Source organism: Mustela erminea, chromosome 8 (genome assembly GCF_009829155.1).
Source record: "Mustela erminea isolate mMusErm1 chromosome 8, mMusErm1.Pri, whole genome shotgun sequence".
Classification (NCBI taxonomy): domain Eukaryota; kingdom Metazoa; phylum Chordata; class Mammalia; order Carnivora; family Mustelidae; genus Mustela; species Mustela erminea.
The window spans coordinates 85141235-85159137 of record NC_045621.1 but is presented as its reverse complement, the minus strand read 5'-3'; the positions used below and the strand labels follow the sequence as shown (position 1 = coordinate 85159137).

Below are 17903 nucleotides of genomic sequence, written 5' to 3'. Positions count from 1 at the left end.
GAAATAAAACCTTTAATCAAGTGAATACAAGTGCCTATCAACCAGATTATACATGTAAATGGAGAGGTAGACACATCTAAGAATCAATTCTTCCCATGAAAGTTCATAATTTACTAGGGAGAAAAGAATAACATGATGTTAAAAAGAATATATATATAGATGTACATATCTGGGTGTCAATATATATACATGTAAATTGAGTGCTCTCTCGTATAAGACAGACAATATGTGTTATTGAACTAGGTGCACTGAAATAGCTCCACTGAGGAGGTAGGACTATAACTAGATCTTTGAAAGGGAGTAGAATTTGAACAGAAGGGTGAGTATAGGAATAATGATTGGACATTCCTACCATAACTAAACCAAGATAGTGCAAAATAGAGCTATGTGCCTTTTTGGAAAATATGGAGGATAGACCTGACCAAGCTGTCCTTGGGGACCATATTGGGTAGACTGGGTGGAAGGGAGGATTTATGCTGATGTAATTGGAAGACATAAAGATGGATGCTGAAAATGCTTTCTATCCACTATTCCTTGAGCCTGTACTAGGAGGGATACATTCTACTCTATTTCCTATTGACTTAGTACAGGAAGGCAAAGTAGTATATTCATAACCAAAAAGAACTGTATAAACATTTAACACTGCTTCTTATTTAGGTATTGTCTTAGCTTTATGAGATTTCATAACCTTATAATGATTTGGAATATTGAAGTTATGATAAACAGTGCAATTTTATTTATTTATTTATTTACTTATCCGTTCATTTATTTATTTATTTATTTACGGTGTGATTTCAAATTAGAAATGTTTAAGTCAGATCTGCCTATACAGGTTTCCCCCACTATCTGAAAGTAGAGTGTTTCTGTGAAACCTTTAATAAGCGGAAATGACATAAAGCAAAGAAGAAAATACCATTAATTCATATGGAAACATTTCTAAACATTTCTAGACTAAAAATAACTTATTTTGTACACCTTTAACAAGATGTGTCTAAGGGTATTAGAAAAGTCCGAGAGAAGCTGTTGAGATCAAGCACAGATGCTCATGGACACAGTTTTCACACACTTTTCAATGTGTAGAAAGAACATTGTACATTCTTTTCATATTGTATGTCTTGGCCCCTTTGTTGTGAATTAATTGACCATATATGTGTGGGTTCATTTCTGGGCTCTTTGTTCTGTTCCATCAGTCTTTGTGTCCGTTTTTATGCCAATACCACCCTGTTTTGATCACCATAGCTTTGTAATATACTTTGAACTTACAAAGTGTGGTGCCTCCGGCTTTGTTCTTCTTTCTTAAGATTACTTTGTTTATCTGGGGTGCCTGGGTAGTTCAGTTGACTAGGCATCTGAGCTTCTGATTTCGGCTCAGGTCATGTAGGGGTCGTGGGAAGGAGCCCTGTGTTGGACTCCACGCTCAGTGTGGAGTCTGCTTGTCTATTTCCCTCTGCTCCTATCCCCCATCTCTCTCTCTCGAATAAATAAATAATTTTTTAAAAGAGATTACTTTGGCTATTTGAGGTCGTTTATGGTTGTATACAAATTTTAAGATTTCCTGTTACGTTTCTCATTTTTAACAGTGATATATGAATTATAAGAGAGTTATAATACCATGTTAGAATACTTAGGTTTACTTAGGAAGCAGCTCTTCATAGGATAAAAAATAAAACATTTCTAACATCTGAATCTGTTTGTTGATGGACAATGAAGAGGGGATGCCTGTACGACCATGTTGTTTAATTCATCATAACACAGCACAAACATTTCTGCATTTTAGTCAGTCCTACTGTGCAGAAGAAAGAACCAACCTAAAGTCTGCCAACAGCTGCTTCTACTTTAATTGGAGATTTTCACAATTGTTTGAAAGCAAAAACATAAACTATGTGTACACCATAGGCTCTGTTCCATAGGCTTCCTTAATTAGTAAGGTTTTTTTTTTTTTTAACATGACACTGACACTTTTCTTCACCAATATTTATATTTATTTTATCAGTACAAAAACAAATAAATAAATTTAAAATTCCAGATATTTTACTTCAGCAAAATGAACTACTCTATTCTTTTGATTTTGTAAATGTAAAAGAAAAATTACACTACTGTTAGAATTGTGTTTTGAAAACATTTAATAATAAGAGTCTAAAATTAATATCACTTAACCATATGCAAACTTCTGCCAATAAAGTTAATACATTAGCAGCTATTCTTTTCTTTTTTTTTTTAATGTGCACAAAAAAATTTTGACTTTAGCATGAGCAAAATTAATGATTAATGAACATTAATTCGTTCTAAAGGAAAAGCCTTGCTTTTAAAAAAAATATGAAAACCTACCTTCTTTAGCTACATTTGTTAAGTAATCATCTTTGGCATAGTCATCTATAAATAGCTACTAACTTTTGAAGTAAATGCTAATGCTTCTTGGAAAGAGTTGTAACTCAGTTTTTCATGTGTTTACTGATATTATTACACTTCCTATAGTGGATAATAACTGTGAAGATGCATTTTGTGCAAGTTAAAAGTTCATCCTCTTTCTTGGCAAGAAGAAATTCAGGAATTAACTTCCTATTCAGTTTATTTATATTTATATTTATTGCAAAAGGCCAATAATAATAATAATAATAAGGCCAGAAGACTTTAAAGGAAATATATATATTCAGTGGCTAAATGGCTGAAAGGTGGAGTTCTACCAAATCATCCTAACTTATTTGAACACAACTACTACTAATAATGGGTGAGAAAATCTAGGATGATGCTAACAGGAAGCAAGGACAACAAATGTGGGTTTGAACTCTCCAAATAAACCTGGGAACATGATCTCCCTCCCATGAGTCAATGTTAGCATCGTCCCTGCAGGGATCCCGAGTCATACATGGCTCAAACAAAAGCAGGATCACAGATGTAATTAGTCATGTGTGTATTTTCACATACCTTGTATTTTAATATTGGATTGTCTGTGTGGTGAGAAACATCACATTCTGAATCACTCAAGGGCTGGCGTGACTTTGTCTGCATATGCTAACCGATCTTCCTCCCTGGTCTCTCACTCTTATCCATGCCATTGGCTGAGGATGCAAATAAGTTGGAGTGTTTTGTGCTTTGTAAGGATGCTTGTTGAAAAGAGACAGGAAAAGACCTGTACTTTTTTTGCTGTTTGGTACTCATATTGGATAAGAACAAGGAGATTGTGCTGATATCATCAATTAAAGAGTTAATAACCAGAGAAAGTCTGTTTGTGGCTAATTTAGCTTTAATGTTATAAGATCATATTAAGTGATATTTGTTCTAGAAAAAAGGCATTAGCTAATTTTTCTGATACTCGTAGTGGCCGTGGGTCAGTCTTGTTATCTCCTCAGTGGAATTTCCTCATCTCTTAAATAGCTATGCATTCTTCTTCATCACTTAAAGAGACATTCATGATTATTTAAAAAGTCTAGGTGGAGTCCAGTCTATTAGGAGTATCAGTGACTTTAGAGAAAACATGTTTGTTGTGAAAAACATGCTTCGGTCCTAATAAATTATGAGCATGCTTGACCATTAATACCTTTAACATATTTTTAAAAGTTTCTTTTTATCTTCTTATCACCAGTTGCACTGATGAGGAAACTGAAATACAGAAAATCCAGAGCAGATTCCACCAGGCCACACAGTGAGGTCTGATAGAGCCAGGAGAAACTTTATGAAATCCAGACTCTCGGGCTAATGTTCTATCAGCTAGACCTCCATGTGAGCCTCACAAGTGTAGGTAGAAATAGCATTCCCTAAAAATGCTCATGAAGCAAATCAGAGCAATGCTTCATTTTACGTGATTTCTAATTTGAAATGCAAACAATTGCCAATTTGTTTGTCTTGTATTTATAATTATTTCCTTGTGAATGACTCATCACTAAGTGCTTTATAAATATTTTCTCTCTTTCTCAATGTCTATGAAATGATTGTAGCATAGAAAATATTGGCTTTCAAGAACTTACTAATATCTTCTTTTGAAATAGCATGTATTTGTAAGACAGAATAAAAGCATTTTAAAGAAACAAATATTGAACTTGAATTCCCTTTCTGACGTGCTTATTAACATGAACTGACAGTGACATTTATTTAAAGGTGTCCATTGTAAAACAAGTGGAAGGTAAAATATGTATATTTGAACTTAGTTGAACACAGCCTCACCCTCAGCTCCTCCTGATAGAGTTTTTGACTGTACCAACTTTGTGTAAGCTGAAGACATCACATTGTGTATGTAACAGAATCTGGTTTCACTTTTGCCATTAATGAAAAAAACAAGCTAGTGGTCATAACATGGCAGCATGAAGCATATGCTTAACATAATCTCACAGTTTAATTCTGTAAGAAGAATTAAACCCTTTATTCCTCAGTTTTTTTGAATATGAGACATGTTTTAAAGCATTTTCTAAATGGCAAAATAAATACTCCTTTACTCAGAAACTCACCTAATTTGGATTAGAATATAAATTTAAGTAACCTGATTCAGAATATTGTTCTTATTCTGTTTGTAATCATTTGAATATAAAAAAAAAATTTTTAAAGAAGAAAGAAAAACAGCATTCCTCCCTATTTTTGGTCCTGTTTGCTACCAAATGAAAACTGCATATGTGTTTTTCAGTCTTTGTTATGAAAATTTGACTAAAACTTAAAGCAGCCTAGATACCCAAAATCCAATATCCTCTTCTGAAAACAGAAATTTGAAATTGTTAAATATTAACAGCAATCCTCTTAAGCAAGAGAGAAAGGGGAACCATTAGAAGAAATTCAGAGAAAAGTAACACTCTTATTAAAGGGCTATGAGGGTTGACTTAGAAGATTAAAGAAAAAATGTAAAAAGGAGAACTGGATCTGTTGTGGGAAAATAGCAGATAAGGAAAGCTGTAGCAGTAATATAAACAGTTGTTGTAACATAGTAACACAGGGAGCAAGATGGCCCGGTTCTTTTTGCTAAGGTTAAGTATTACTAAGTGCAGAGTGTGGTAGGTGAAAATCAAGTACTTGGCTTGAAGTATTATTTAAAATATTTTTGAGAAACACAATTTAAAGTGAAAAAGGGTGGTAATAATCAAATGAATCTAGAATTTTGAAAACTATTTATCTCGATCCCTACCAAATCTCTCACCAAATATTCAAACAGCAGCAAAAGAGCAACTTAGATACAAATGTCTCAACTCTATACCCCAAGAAGGGACTCATTCTATAAGACTGACCCAGAAATGCGCACAGAGAGGCAAGATAATATGGAGAACAGGGTTGAGGGAAAGGAAACTGCTCATTTTCAAAGGAAAAGAAAAGATTGTGTGAAACGTGAAAAGCCCCTTCATATCTGAGGGAAATTAGAAAGAGAAGTCAGGAATATCAATGGGGCTTTCCATTCCTCTTACCTGATTCTTCTTGCCACTTCACTGGTTAAGTTTTATAGGTTGCAATTGCTGGCATGGAAGAGGTTTGCCTGTCAGCTGTTCACAATGCAGAATCTTGAAAAGGTCAGCACAGTAGCACTGTGACAGGCCACGTAAGTCATTATGTGACTTATAACTCATTTGTAAGTAGAATGAGAACTAGAGCAAATTAATGTAAACCCTGCCATAAGACCTCTGAAAACATGTTAGTAATATTGAAAGCCAGGTTTTCCTTTCTATCTAGAAAAACAGAAAGACAACGCCTGACGGACACATTGCCTGCCGAGGAGTAGAAGAAATGGGAAATAAGTTCAATTTGCTGTGAAGAGACTTAAAGAAAAGGTATTAGCAGCAGAAGGAAGTCAGTCTGGAGAGTAGGTAGGTAATATGATACATATATAGGTAGTATCCGTGGTTAGGTTCTGGTTGGGGCCACTTACACGTCATTTCTGGGCAGTAAAAGTCTTGCCATTCAAAGTCCTATATATTTAAGGAATATTAAAACAATATTATCAGGTAAGAAAATATATTTATGACTTTCCATAGTTTTATTTTGATGGATCTGTTCATTGTGGAGCTTTGTCTTACATTAAAATAAGCATTATTTTATACGCTTAACAAAATGTTGTTTTTTTGTGTGTGTGAAAACTAATGTAGTAAGGTGTACAGATAGCACATTCCATAGTATTGAAATGTCAAAGTTAACTGAACAAGCCACAGGTGACTGATACAGAGTAGCGAAAGAGTTAATTATCCATACTACCTTTTTCTCCCCCCTCAGACATCCCATTTTGCCCTGTTACACATTTAGACAAGGTTCCTAATGGCAAAATCTATTAGAATGCACAATATTCTCCCAAGGGAGGTGGTGGAAATCCTGTCACTTGAGACATTTAAAACTATACTGGATAAAGCACTAGAGAGTGGTGAGTGCATGTGCTCCAACCCTCGGGATAGAATACATGACCTAATGGGTGCTTTTCCATTCCTTAATGTGTCTGATTCACTGTGTTTTTTAATAGCTCCCTCATATTTGAGTGGATCTAGAACAACACTCTATTTTTTCAATGGGAACTTGGTTTGGTCTATAAAGTGTCAAGACAGAGGGGACAAGACAAACCACAAGGGAACAGAGGAAGCCTCGTGGAAATTTAATTGATTTAGAGGAGGGTTGAGCAAACACAACAGTGTATTAGGGTTTAGCAAATGCCTCAACTTTTTTCAAATGTTTTCAGTTCAAGAAAACCCAAAACACATTTGGCTAAACACTTTTTCCTTGATTTTCAAACCCATGTGTATTTCAAGGGAAATTTAATCCATGTGTTTCTGATTCATTTACACTTAGCTCATCAAAATGTGGTTTCGTAAGACTCATTTGATGTCTAAGAAGCCTTGTGAGCTTTTTTATAAGCCTTTTTTCTTTGAACCAGGAAGTTGCTTTTTGCCAAGAGTCAATGGAACTTCAACCAGAAAAGAGTTAGTTTTGTTTGGGATTTTGGATCCTCAAAGTTGGTGGGAGCTAATGAGCAGGGAGGGGGTCACTGATTCAGATAGAATGGACATTCCTATTTCTACTGTATTATCTTTTCAAGTGACTTGGAAAAAATCTCTTTTCCCCCTTAACTGATAGTGGAAAAACCCATCTTAAATTCTTGAAAACCTTGTAGAAAACATAAGGATGAATTTTATTTCAGGATGCAATATTGTCATGTGTTCTGATCATTGTCCACTAATGTGTCTCTTGGTGATAAGTAATCAAGGCAGTAGTGTCATATTTATCTCAGAGGCAGTTATAAGAAGTGATTCAAAATGGTGTTTAGATTGGCCATCTTTCTGTATTGAAAGAAAAAAAAAAAAGCCCTCTGCCTAGTTTTGTTGCTCTGTGCACAGCACCACCGATTCTTTAAACAAGAAATGAGACAAATAAGACTCAGTGAATGTGCTGATTCAGGTGCACACAATCCCCTATCTCATTGTCGGTATTCTTAAGGAGCATCTGGGGTAAGGAAACATACATCCGGTCCATCCGTCAAGAGTCTATGAGAAAGCCAACAATGTTTGCACCTGCAGGATGAATTACATCTTTGGTGAGTGTGGGAAGCTACATAATGAGACAGCTGAATGGCTGACACATTTCTTTTTTCTTGCTCCTACTGTACCTTCTTTTCACACTACCTTTACTTTTCCTAATTCTTCCCCTCTCCTTTCCCCACCTTTGCACAATCACCATTAGACAACAGAGCCAATGTGACACATTCATCCAAGGATGGGTTGACATGGTTTACACATTGCTTTCATTTGGTTGTTCTTTGGATGAATTCTTCGTTGAGCACAAGATAATGAAAACCATACGGTCATTGAACACAAAATCTGCCGTCACTTTGGCTGTTCCCTTACAGCCCATTTCATTTCATAAACGCTGGTTCCTGAGTTTACTCCAGTAGAAGATCCCAACCAGGTGGAATCCTGCCCCCTATAGGTTTGGATAATTCAGCTAACGTGGCCCAATTTAGTCCTTGCCTGTCACCCATACATCAGAGAGCTCATGCTATCTTGACATAGTTCTAGAAACTTGGCCTTTTAAGTATTCAAAGAGTTTTGTTCAGGGACCTTCATTGTGGAAACTGGAGACAGAAGGGGTTGGAATTCTGAGGACAGGATAGGTGACAACCAAGAATTAAAGGAACATTGAAAGTTTTTATTTTTTTCTTTCTTTATTTTTTTTTTCTTTTTTAAAGTCAGGCTGACCGCACATTTGGAACCGCTGCCTAAAGGAAATGAATATTTGGTGAATGAAGGTAAATTTGTCTGTAGTCTCCGGGCTGAGTTCTGACAGCACCCAGCAAAATTATAAAGTTTTAACTATGGCAGCAAGTTCAGACTACAGGTGTGAGAATAAAGAATTCCTCATGGACTGAGACTCCCATATCAGTGAGTAAAGAAGCTCAAAGCAATACAAAAACAAATGAGGTCCCTGGCATGGGAACAAAAGAAGTTGATTTTCACTTTCTAATTTGTCGCTGGTTTTACACAGACACCAAAGGGACATCTCAGCTCTATAAAGTCTGAAAACAGAAAGGTTAAAAACTGTGATTTATGATTTATACAAAAATGTTGTCTCTTCAGATTGACTGGGGAAGACTCTTCTGCACTGACAGAACTTATAAAAATAAGTTCCAATCTATTATGTCTAATCTCATTTTCTTTCTCACAGACAAGTAACAGAAATAAAAAAAAAAAAAAACCTGCTGTCAGTGTTCAACATACAGCTCTTATGCATCCTTCTAATGCCGGGGAAATACTGTCAAGTTCCTTTTCTGTACAAATCTATGTTTAGCTTTTAATGATGAGAAATCTTCGTCACTGATTAGGCGAAATAAACTTTGTATAATAGAGCATTATCTTATTATCTCTCCCCTATAAGTACAGAAACAGAAGCAAAGTGATAAACAACAAAATGTGTAGACAGCTATGATTTACATTACTGAGAGATAGAAAGGAATCTAGAAACATTTTGTCCAAACTCCTATTTTTATGGGTGAAGAAACTAAAAGGCCACAATGCTTAGGGGACTTGTTCAAAATTGCCAAACTGGCATGTATCAGAGTGGCTATTAGAGTTTAATAAATCTCTTAAATTTAACTAGCCCACTGCTATTTTGATGATCAGTACAATTTCTATAGGAAGGATGTTTTTCTGGGATAGGACATATCAAATAAGACTACAGAAATTCTTTGAATTTGGAAGGATCTCTCATAAGGTAGAATTCACATATTTAGAACAGATTAAAGCATAAGTCTCTCACTGAAAAGGAGTTAGAGCCCTAGACTCCTTTATGTTTGCCCTATTCACCCCCACTTTCTGAGGAAGGCACCTCAGAAGAACACCAAGAGTTCCTTAAGACCATGTCTTGGAACCATCACAAATTTCTGGAATTGTGGAGGACAGACACAATGGTTATCCCCAGTGAGCGAGCACACTAAATTAGTTTGCTAAGGCTTCCTTGTAACAAAATACAGTAGCCTGGGTGGTTTTAACAACATAAATTTATTTTTTACAACTCTAGAATTAAAGTCTAAAGATCAAGGCGTCATTGGGGTTGGTTTCTTCTGAAACCTCTCTCTTGGGCTTGAGATAGCCATCTTCTCTTTGTGTCTTCATATGGTCTTTCCTCTGTACCTTTCTCTTAATCTCTTCTTCTAGAGACAACAGTCACATCAGGTTAAAGCACAACTAATACCATCATTTTAACTTATAACTTTAAAGGCTCTGTATCCAAATTAAGTCACATTCTAAGGTACTTGGGGTCAGACTTTAATGAATGAGTTTTGGAGAAACACAGTTCAATCCATAACACACACCCGTGCTCACACTTTTGTTATAATCTTCTCTTTGAGAATAGGTGAGAACTTTGACTTGATTCTAACCGATGGAATGTGGCAGAGGTGATAGGAGTCACTCCCATGTATATGTAACATTTTATAATAACCCACCTGTCTTTGCTAGCAGACTTGCTTTAGAGACTTCCCTCTCTTTTTGGCTTTGAAATAGTAAGAGGCCATCATCTTAGGAGGCCCAAATGGCAAGGAGCTAAGGAAAGCCTCCCACCAATAGCCAGCAAGAAGTTAGCTCTCTCATTTTTTTAGTCAAAATAAATATGAATTCTGCCATCAACCTGAATGAACCTGGAAGTGAATTTAAGCCTTCAAATGACATTTGCAGCCTTTACTCACACTTTGATTGTGTGTCCTTACAGAGGACTCAGCCAAGACACACCTGAACTCCTGACACACAGAAACAGTGAAGTAATAAATACATGTTGTTTTAAGGCACTAAGGTTGTGGTAATTTGTTACATGGTATAGAAAACTAATAACTAAAAATCCATGAGTGGCTTTGAACCACACTATGGGCAGAGGCAGGAGGAATTTTGATAAGCAGGATAGAAAATGCCTAGTTAGGGCAGATATCTAGACACTAAGGATGCTATCACTGAGGGCCCACAATGAAGAGTGTGCTGTTGAAAACTGGAGGGATTCTTGTTATACAGTAGCAGAAAGCTCAGCAAAATTGTCTCCTGCAGTTATACGAAAAGCAGAAATGTAGGTGATAAATTTCATTATATAGCTGATTTCTGAGCAGAGTGGTGAAGGTATTGTCCTATTTATGTTTCCTGACTGTAGTAAAATGTGAGAAGGCAAAAAATAAGAGAAGAACTACTGAAAAAGAACCAAGATTTGATGATTTTGAAAATTCTCAGTCTCTCCAAACTGGGAGAGGGGTGTTGGAATCAACATTAAGAGATTCACTGTCAGGAATGCTTGCTCAGGAAAAAAAAAGTTGAGGGTGTGACTGTTTAACCTTTTACTAAAGCTTCAGAAAGATGAAAAATTTAGGCTATTAAGTCACAAAAAGGGACCTATCAGGAGATTAATAATATACCTCACAGATTTTCCCAACCAAATCATAAATATTCTACTAAATTAAGCATAGTATCCCTTAGCCATTTTAGCAGGACACCAGGGTAGAGAGATTGTCTCAAAAAGATCATGGAGCGGGGTTTTGTTTAATGATGTGAACCTCATTAAAATCCATAGGAGAGGGCGCCTGGGTGGCTCAGTGGGTTGAGCTGCTGCCTTCGGCTCAGGTCATGATCTCAGGCGCCTGGGATCGAGTCCCGCATCGGGCTCTCTGCTCAGCGGGGAGCCTGCTTCCTCCTCTCTCTCTGCCTACTTGTGATCTCTCTCTGTCAAATAAATAAATAAAATCTTTAAAAAAAAAATCCATAGGAGATCTAGAAAATACTTGAGATAATTGTTTTGATACAGAAGTCACTGTCACTATAGTTAAAGGTCTGTTTCTTGATTGTCTCTCTCCTCCCCCTCCCCCGCTTTGTTCATTTGTTTTATTTCTTAAATTCCATGTATGAGTGAAATCATATGGTTTTTGTCTTTGATTTATTTTGCTTAACATGATACACTCTAACTCCATCCACGTCATTGTAAATATCAAGACTTCATCTTTTTCTAAGAGTGAGTAATAGTCCTGTGTGTGTGTGTGTGTATCACATCTTCTTTATCCATTCATCAGTCAATTAGTACATAGACTGTTTCCATAATTTGGCTATTGTAGATGGAAGTGTTGAATCACTATGTTATATACCTGAAACTAATATTACATGGTATGTTAAGTAACTGGAATTTAAATAAAAGTTTTTTAAAAAGTCACTATCAGCTTCGACAACAAACAAACAAAAAACAAGGCCAACAAAACCAACAAAAAACAGAGTACCATATGAAATGAAGATGTCAGACCTCCACAATTCTACTGGCAGGAGGTACTTACTGATAGACATAGTCAACTGGTGCACCTTTCATGAAGAAGGAAGAGTGACTCAAAAAACAAAACTGAGAGCCATACAGTGAAGCCTAAAACTGCAGAGAATTATTCCCAGTCATTGAAATCTAATTAAAAAAAAAGCCAAACATTTGCTTGGCTGGTTTCAGAACTGACATGGAATGTTGACTTGTTTTTATCTTCCATGTTTCCCCCCTTTTGAACTGGGATGTCTATAAATGTTATTTCTGTCTGTCCCACCACTTTATATTGAGTTTGTTAGAGGCAAATAATCGTGTTCTTAGCGTTACAGGAGAGAAATGTCTCAAAGCTATCTGTTCTTAACAATTATGTCCAGAAACCTCATTGTTACCTGGACTTAATTTAAATGATAAGCTTTTAAATTTTGAGCTGATGCTACACTGGCATAAGACTCTTGGAAACTGTGGAGGGGGTGAATTTATTTTACATGTTGGAAGGATGTTTATTATTGATAGCCAAATGGTGGACTGTGGTAGATAAGCTAAGATGACTGAAAACTCCCACATTCAAGGGTGGGTATAATGCCCTCCCCGTGAATTTGGGTGGGATCTGTAATTTGCTTCTGACCAATAGAATATGCAGAAGGTGATGGAATGTCACTCCTAAGACTATATTACATTATATTAGAACTATCTTGCTAAATATGTCAATAGCCCAAGTCAATTTGTAATAGCCCAAGTCAATTTGCCTGTCCCCAGGCAAGCCTTCAGATAGGAAACTCGTATTTGTAAAGCTTCTTTTGTGTCTTCTAACCTATTTGTAGACACATTGTCTTCAAAACAAGGAGATTATAAACTTTTCAAATTAGGGATTATGGCTATTGTTTCTACTATCCCCTGGCACTTGGTAGGGTGTCAGTGGAATAGAGTTGAGTGAGTAAACAAAGTCAGAGTTAACTTGTTCAACGGCAGAAGTTTTTCTTCCCTAGTAATCTCAGCAAGTTTGTTCTTTACATGCTTATAAAATGGGTGTCCTATTTCCAGGTGTGAAATGGAGACAAATTGATATAGAGTGGAAGATACAATGTATTTCTTCTCTAAGTTTCTTTTTATTAGCAAGGAAACATTTTCCAGAATCCCTTAAGGTAATGGCTCCAAGTATTTCTTTGGCCAGTCCTGGAACACATACATGCCTACCATAAAACAATTCCTTGGTAAACAGACTGATAGGTTAACTGCAACTTGCTAAGACCAATTAATTCCAATTCTCTTGAGTTGCTGGGGAAGAGATGGAGGATATGTGAGAACAAAATCAAAATCTGCCAACATGAGAAAAATGTGAATTCTCTGTTGTCTGGACAAACAGTATCTTCTTCAAGGAAATAATACGATTTTACAAATTACTAAAATAGCTACAAATATTAATTAAGCGCCTCTCATTGGCTGTGCTCTAGAAGTTAGGGATAGGACAATGAAAAAACAGCTAAAATTTCTTCTACTTCACATAAATAATGTCACATGTTCCTGATATAAAAGATAAAATTTATAAATGGTTTGGCCAGGGCACAAATGGGCTTTTTTATGTAGGTTGGCCATGTGTACATCTATGGAAGAACTGCGAGTGATAGGATATAAGCTGACCTGAATTCATACTTGTTTAGAGAAGAAGAGATGCCCCACTGTACCCCTGTAGCCAATCCTTAATCACACTTGTTTTGAACATCTCTCTCTTTCCTTAGTATCTCTAAACTATTCTTCACTATTGGCCACTTTGCATGAACACTTCAACTTGCTAAAGACTCTCCTATTTAAAAAATGACTGACCAAACACAGAAACAGTAACAGTGACACTGGATAGGGCTGCTCGGTCTGTGCTGCACCATTCCAGGAGCCAGACACAGACTACAGCGTAGGTGATTGTGGTATGGTGTCCCCAATATCTTCCTTCCAACTCAGATCCCTGCTCTAGCTATGGTCTTATCTTTCGCTTTCCCCTCTCAGTGAAAAACTCTTAAAGATACTTTTTCAGTTCTAGTCATATCTTCATTTTCTTCTATTTATTTCTAAAACCACTGCCATTTGGCTTTTACTCCACCACTCTGGCAAGATCAGCAACAATGTCGTCTTACTAAATCAAAAGATCCTTTTCAGTCCCCATGTTGTTTGACCTTTGGGCAATATTAACTTCTCTGTCTTGAAATATTCTCTTCCCATTTCACATTCTCCTTAGCTCCCTCAATCTCTTTGACTCTTCCTTCTCAGTCTTTCTGGGGATTTCTGCAATTCTGTGATGCTCTATGTTCTGCTCTGGGCTCCCTTGTCTTCTCACTTCTGTAATGCACATAGAGCAATACAGACTGTTGACCTTTTTCTTTTCTACATTAAAAATAACTGACATATTTTGGTTATTTCAGGGCAGCTAACTCATGTTCAGTTTAATCTAATCTTGAACTTTGCAGTTGATATTTTTGAAATGAGGTGGCTAGACAGGAAGAGTCTGGAATATCTATATATCAATTTATATATCTGTATCTATATCTATGCAACAATTAAGGACTACTTCAGTCAAGACACTGTGATTGATACCTACCCAACATACATTAGGTACTAAATAAATATCTTGAATAAATTAGTGATTAGAATTTTTTAAGGGAGATTATAGAAAACATGAAATCATGATCACAAACTTTAAAATATGTATGTATGATAGCAAAATATCTGTGAAGTGTGACTCAATGATGTTTTCCATCCCCAAATATTTTCTTAAGGGCCTACTTTGCATAAATATTCTAGCACTTTAGGAAGACCAAGATTTTATATGCAATATGATATGGATTATTATTCTATTTAGACTTGAGATTAAAGATCCAACTCTTCTTGTGTTTTGTGGCATGTTCTTGGCCACAGTGATAAGAGGTAAAACATAAAAGGAAATAGAGCAGGAATATTTGATTATTGGGCATTTGGATATAAACTGCTAAGTTAATATAAGACACCAAATTATTTTAGGGTAAACTTAGACTATTTAATTTATGCTTTATGTACAAGAAAGTTAACTTAAATTTACTGAAATATCAAAAGAAATATGAGCTGAAAAAAATTACATTCTTATATTTTTTGAGCATAAAGAGAAAGAAAAATGATTCAGACTTCTCAACTTCCAGCCAAGCTTCCCAAGGGTCAGTTAGACATTTTTATTAAAAGAAAAAAACTCTCACAACATAATACATCCATTATTCTTTCATTTTGCAAAATGTCAAACTCCATGTGATCCTTTTAATTTCTATGGGTGTTCTAAACAGATTCTAGCTAGAGATGGAGCTGATACACAGCTTGGCCAGTATAGATCAGAATGTGCATAAAAAGCCATCATGACTTACTCCACAGCATCAAAAAACCCTTGAATTTGACAGCTATAATAAAGTGAAAGTTTTCTTTCTTTTGAGTTTCCCAGAACTAGCATATCTACCTTATGCCCAATTTTGTCTCATGAAAATGATTTTTTGTGTCTCAAGAGTACAGGCTCCACAATGGGTCTGTGCTACTCTTTCACCTCCTAGAGCTGAGAAAAGGTCAGAAAGAGTTCACTACTTATTCCTTGAGTAGCCAAATTGGTATCATTTTCTGAAGTTGTTCATGAGAGTAAGACAACATGGCGGCGAGACGGGGTAATTTCCTCTGAAATGTGCAGCTTCCTTTCGTCTCCTCTCTGCCTGCCCAAGGCTACAAGTCACTTATTTACGCTCGTCTTAATATGTGAGATTTTGAACAATTCTTAAATGCAGTGAACTGGACTGATCAAACACATTTGTTTAAAAGTGAATAAACTTTATTCCACCTCCACCGAAGAGACAGCTAATGACTTAAATGTGGAAAGGCAGGGTTTTTAATTTTTTTTTTAACTTTTTTCCCCGCACTTATCAAAAACCACAAGGATTTCCTGTTTCATCATTCTCTACATCTACCTAGAGTGGTCTAAAGGTGAAATGCCTGAATATTAAGCCATAATCAATCATTGTACACACACTAATTACTTTCTGTCCTCCCCTTTCCTTGTCATCATGGTCCAAAGCAGGTTTTTGAGACTGAGTACATTCATCTGAGCTGTTAGCTGCTACGCTCCACTGCGTCCTTGTATGATCTGCCTGGTCCAGACCCCTGGAGAAAATTTGTGCATGCATACTGTATGTGAACTTTAGATAAATAAATAAACACGCGAAACAGCTTCCAGATAATTGAAAGTGAATGAAGGAGGGAGCAAAAAGAAAACAATTTCTCTGGGGATAAGCAGCGAAGGTGGCAGGTATGATTAAAATCCATATGATTTATGGGTAGGTGGATGACTAACATGACAACCCTGTTCGTGTTTGTTTGTTTGGGTGCATTTGACAATAAAGTTTTGTTGTTGTTGTTGTGCTTGCAGTGGGTTTTGCTCAGGAGTTAGCCACTCAGGAATTCCTAGTGCCTGACTGAGCAGTAATTTAGCAAGCTCTCTTGTGCTCTTTTCCTGTCAGCATTAACATGTCAATTCATTTTAATAGTCTGGGCATGCTCAGTGGGCATGCATTTTCTCAGTAGGTATCCCACGAGCCCACCCTGTGGTGCAGAAATGTGTTATAGCTTGTCTCAGACCTCCGAGACTTCAGCACGTTTATTTTCATTATGGCCAAGTATATTTGTTAAAACGAAGCCAAAATAATACATAAAATCAAGACCTTCACAAATGAAATAGGTTATGTATATTTGATTGGTAATTTTAGCTCTTTCAAAGATTAGGTTGTACAATCTTTCTTTACACAAAATTATTACATTGGAGAGCTTTTAAAAAAAAATGCTGTCACTGCCTCTAGTTTTTGGAAGTTAAATGATATCCTGTCCCAATGGGAATTTTCTGTAATCATGATTAATAGTTGAAGTAGCTTTTATATAAAATGAGAATTTGTCTACTATCTTTCTATTAAAGTGTTTTCAAAATAGATTTTTGTCTAATGTTTTGTCTGTAAATAAGTAGATAAGATGAAAAAAATAAGTAAGTACAGAATCAGTCACAGACACACACATTCTCTCTCTCAAATCAAACTAAGCAGGAGGAGTCTTGGTCTTCATAAATCTGGACCTCAATTGTCAAACTAGGTCTCAATTTAAGCCCAAATTTCAGAATGTGTTAGGAAATACCTTGACAGACAGAAAGGAAGTGGAAGAAGAAACCTCAGTGCAGAACCCAAACAAAACTCAGGTCACCATTGCAGAGGAGTTGACAATTTACGCCATTTATACAAATTAATGCTTAAAAACGCAAGACTTTGAGGGTACACTTTGAAGCAGCAAAAACATTCAATGTGTTGTACTGTTGACACATTTTTTGTTCTCAGGATTTTTTTGAATTGCTGAACCATTCTGGAATGTTGAGCATAAAAAATAGTTGAGGGGAAGAATATCAGGATAGAGGATCACATCCACTTTTTCTTTGAATTGTCCTTTTCAACTTTTTCATTCCTTGCCATCCCTTTTTTCTTAACCCTGGGTGTCAAGCTTTGTGTATTCGATTATGTAAGGGCAGAACTGACTGTGCATAGGCTCATGCGCTTTTTCTGTGGTGCAGTTGGTGAGAATGGCCAGGCAATCTTGCATCATCACCAGATCGAACAAAATTCTGATTAGAATTTAGAGTTTCTCAGACAGTACCATAGCTTATGCCCTTAGATCCCATTAAACATTCTTCAAAACAATTTAAAATAATATTTTTGTGAATTATTTTGCATTTAAAACATTTTAGAAATTCTTGACATAAACTTTCAGAATTTTCCAGTTTTCTTTTTCTTCCTTCCTTTCTTTCTTTCTTTCTTTCTTCCTTCCTTCCTTCCTTCCTTTCTTTCTTTCTTTCTTTCTTTCTTTCTTTCTTTCTTTCTTTCTTTCTTTCTTTCTTTAAGATTTTATTTATTTATTTGACAGACAGAGATCACAAGTAGGCAGAGAGGCAGGCAGAGAGAGAGGAAGGGAAGCAGGCTCCTCGCTGAGCAGAGAGCTCGACGCAGGACTCCATCCCAGGACCCCGGGATCATGACCTGAGCTGAAGACAGAGGCTTTAACCCACTGAGCCCCCCAGGCACCCCCAGAGTTTTCCAGTTTTCATCTTGGCCTCCTTTCAGCTTTAATGACTAGTTAACCCATTAGCAAGAGTTCCCTTA

At 36.3% G+C, this 17903-nt stretch overlaps 1 long non-coding RNA gene across 4 annotated transcripts in view; it reads left to right on the top strand.

Annotated features, from left to right (window-relative positions):
- LOC116597891 overlaps positions 1-17903 on the top strand; it is a 69400-nt gene that overhangs the window by 26131 nt on the left and 25366 nt on the right. For 2 of the 4 annotated variants that reach the window (XR_004288834.1, XR_004288833.1), the window contains exons 3-5: positions 5644-5777; positions 8138-8330; positions 15791-16018. This is a non-coding gene — a long non-coding RNA (uncharacterized LOC116597891). Of the gene's footprint in view, positions 1-5643; positions 5778-8137; positions 8331-15787; positions 16019-17903 lie in introns of all 4 variants that reach the window. The other 2 variants (XR_004288836.1, XR_004288835.1) reach the window with 2 other exon arrangements.